Source organism: Staurois parvus, unplaced genomic scaffold (assembly GCF_062004578.1).
Source record: "Staurois parvus isolate SC_StPar_1 unplaced genomic scaffold, SC_StPar_1.0 ptg001246l, whole genome shotgun sequence".
Classification (NCBI taxonomy): Eukaryota; Metazoa; Chordata; class Amphibia; order Anura; family Ranidae; genus Staurois; species Staurois parvus.
This window is the reverse complement of record NW_028319042.1, coordinates 1,152,881-1,156,537: the sequence shown is the minus strand read 5'-3', so window position 1 is coordinate 1,156,537 and position 3,657 is coordinate 1,152,881.

Below are 3,657 nucleotides of genomic sequence, written 5' to 3'. Positions count from 1 at the left end.
TGCCGGCTGTAGAAGGGATGAAAATCGCCGGATCGGGGAAAATTCGATTCGTGCATCCGAAGTTTGCTAATATTCGGATTCGACGCGAATCGAATTTTTCCTAATATTCAAAACGAATTCCACTTTGCCAAGTTCGATTCGCTCATCTCTAAATATAACATAGCTTTATTAGGCTAATTTAAACATAACAGCAATAGCTTAATAGCAATGGGGTGCAATCCAAATATCAACTTTTACAACTTTAAACCTGTAGTAAACATTTTGTATTCTTTTTGTTTATCTCCTGCATCTTTAAAAAGAGACTTTAGTAACTAAAGTCTTTTAAAAGATGTAAGTTTAGTTAATGTCATTTACCTTAAGCTGTCAAAGCATTGCACCTGACCATTGGTGAGGTGCATTGCTTTGACCAGTCACAATGCACTGTCAGGTGGGGTTCCGAGGGAACGTATCTTCAGAACAAAAGCAGGTGAGGTTCAGAGGGAAAGTATCTTCAGAACAGAAGCAGGTGAGGTCCGGAGGAAATGTATTTTCAGGACAGAAGCAGGTGAGGTTCAGAGGGAAAGTATCTTCAGAACAGAAGCAGGTGAGGTTTGGAGGGAACGTATCTTCAGAACAGAAGCAGGTGAGGTTCGGAGGGAACGTATCTTCAGAACAGAAGCAGGTGAGGTTCAGAGGGAAAGTATCTTCAGAACAGAAGCAGGTGAGGTCTGGAGGGAACGTATCTTCAGGACAGAAGCAGGTTCGGTTCGGAGGGAAAGTATCTTCAGGACAGAAGCAGGTGAGGTTCAGAGGGAAAGTATCTTCAGAACAGAAGCAGGTTCGGTTCGGAGGGAACGTATCTTCAGGACAGAAGCAGGTGAGGTCCGGAGGGAACGTATCTTCAGAACAGAAGCAGGTGAGGTCCGGAGGGAATGTATCTTCAGGACAGAAACAGGTGTGGTTCAGAGGGAATGCATCTTCAGAACAGAAGCAGGTGAGGTCTGGAGGAAATGTATCTTCAGGACAGAAGCAGGTTCGGTTCGGAGGGAACGTATCTTCAGGACAGAAGCAGGTGAGGTTTGGAGGGAACGTATCTTTAGAACAGAAGCAGGTGAGGTTTGGAGAGAACGTATCTTCAGAACAGAAGCAGGTGAGGTTCGGAGGGAACGTATCTTCAGAACAGAAGCAGGTGAGGTTCGGAGGGAACGTATCTTGAGGACAGATACAGGTGAGGTTCAGAGGGAACGTATCTTCAGGACAGAAGCAGATGAGGTTCGGAGGGAACGCATCTTCAGAACAGAAGCAGGTGAGGTCCGGAGGGAATGTATCTTCAGGACAGAAGCAGGTGAGGTTCTGAGGGAAAGTATCTTCAGGACAGAAGCAGGTGAGGTCCGGAGAGAATGTATCTTCAGGACAGATACAGGTGTGGTTCAGAGGGAACGTATCTTCAGAACAGAAGCAGGTGTGGTTCGGAGGGAATGTATCTTCAGGACAGAAGCAGGTGAGGTTCTGAGGGAAAGTATCTTCAGGACAGAAGCAGGTGAGGTCCGGAGGGAATGTATCTTCAGGACAGATACAGGTGTGGTTCAGAGGGAACGTATCTTCAGAACAGAAGCAGGTGTGGTTCGGAGGGAACACATCTTCAGGCTAGAAGAAGATGAGGGAACGTTTCTTCAAGACAGAAGCTATGAGGTTCAGAGGGAACGTATCTTCAGAACAGAAGCAGGTGAGGTCCGGAGGGAGCGTATCTTCAGAACAGAAGCAGGTGAGGTTTGGAGGGTACGTATCTTCAGGACAGAAGCAGATGAGGGAACTTATCTTCAGAACAGAAGCAGGTGAGGTTCGGAGGGAACGTATCTTCAGGACAGAAGCAGGTGAGGTTCGGAGGGAACGTATCTTCAGGACAGAAGCAGATGAGGGAACTTATCTTCAGAACAGAAGCAGGTGAGGTTCAGACAAAATGTATCTTCAAGACAGAAGCAGGTAAGGTTCGGAGGGAACGTATCTTCAGGACAGAAGCAGGTGAGGGAACTTATCTTCAGAACAGAAGCAGGTGAGGTTCAGACAAAATGTATCTTCAAGACAGAAGCAGGTGAGGTCCAGAGGGAAAGTATCTTCAGAACAGAAGCAGGTGAGGTTCAGACAAAATGTATCTTCAAGACAGAAGCAGGTGAGGTCCGGAGGGAAAGTATCTTCAGAACAGAAGCAGGTGAGGTTCAGACAAAATGTATCTTCAAGACAGAAGCAGGTGAGGTCCGGAGGGAAAGTATCTTCAGAACAGAAGCAGGTGAGGTTCTACATATACATTGGTTAAAAAACTTGAAATATGAATGTCTAAACTCAAATATTTTATTTTTTGCAACATAACCGGAGTTTCACTTTAAGTGCTGACGATACCTAACCATTGGCACATCTGCGTTTCGGATACCTGAGGCTGAGTAACAATTATGATGCTTCTCATTCCCGCTGACCGCACTGTTATCTTTAAGGGAGGTTCTGGCCTCCACAAGGCTAAATTATAAGCAATTTCAACTTCAAAAAAGCACTTTTTTTCCCCTCACGAGTTTTCTATTTCTGGCATGAAAAAGGTCAACCGCGAGAAAATTACGGAACACGGCGTCCTGTTTGGAGGGAACGTCTTTTCCTGCCCAAGCCTGCTTTACATGAGGTTAGGAATACACGAGGCATGGTCGGGGGTTTGTGCTCCTGGTGTGTATAATTTCACAGAATACACGGATAATTGTTTCAGCTGCTCCGGTACTGCGCCGGGCTCTCCTTGCTCGGGCTGGCGGGTCAGGTGGAAGCAATTTTGGGTCAGATAATAGTTCAGCTGCAGACAAAGCACCTGCTTGGCTCCTTGTCGCTCCACAACAGGGCCACTACTGTGTAAAAGTTTCTGCAGGAGCTGCTGTGCGATATCCTGTAAATAAAGGGAAACTAGACATTCATTACGAATCTAAATTTGGATGAAATTTTCATCATTCTGAGTTTCAGATGTATCCAAATTTCCAAAATCACAATAGTAATGAAATTCAACAAATCCAAAATAAATTATAAAAAAAACAAATTTTCTGATTTTGAGTTAGAAAATGAATTTGAATTTGAGAGTTAATTCAAAATGGAAACATATTGCAGTAAATACAGTATGACATTTTTGTTAGTCAGAGTTTCAGATGTTTCCAGATTTCCGAATCACAATAGCAACAAATTTCATCAAATCCAAAATAAGTTATACCAAAACTAATTTTATGATTTCAAATTAGAAAATGAATTTGAATTTGAAAATTAGTTCAAAATTGAAATATATTGTCGTTAATATAGTATGAAATGTTGCTTGATCAGAGATTCAGATGTATCAAAATTTCTGAATCACAATAGTAATGAAATTCAACAAATCCAAAATAATTTATACCAAACTAATTTTCTGATTTCGAATTAGAAAATAAATTTGATTTTCAGAATTAATTCAAATTCGAAATGGAAACATATTGTAGTAAATACAGTATGACATTTTCGTTAATAAGAGATTCAGATGAATCCAAATTTCTGAATCACAATAGTAACGAATTTCAGTGAATCCAAAGTAAAGTATAATAAAATAAATTTTTAGAATTCAAATTCGAAATGGAAACATATTGCAGTAAATACAGTATGACATTTTTGTATTTTCGTTAATAA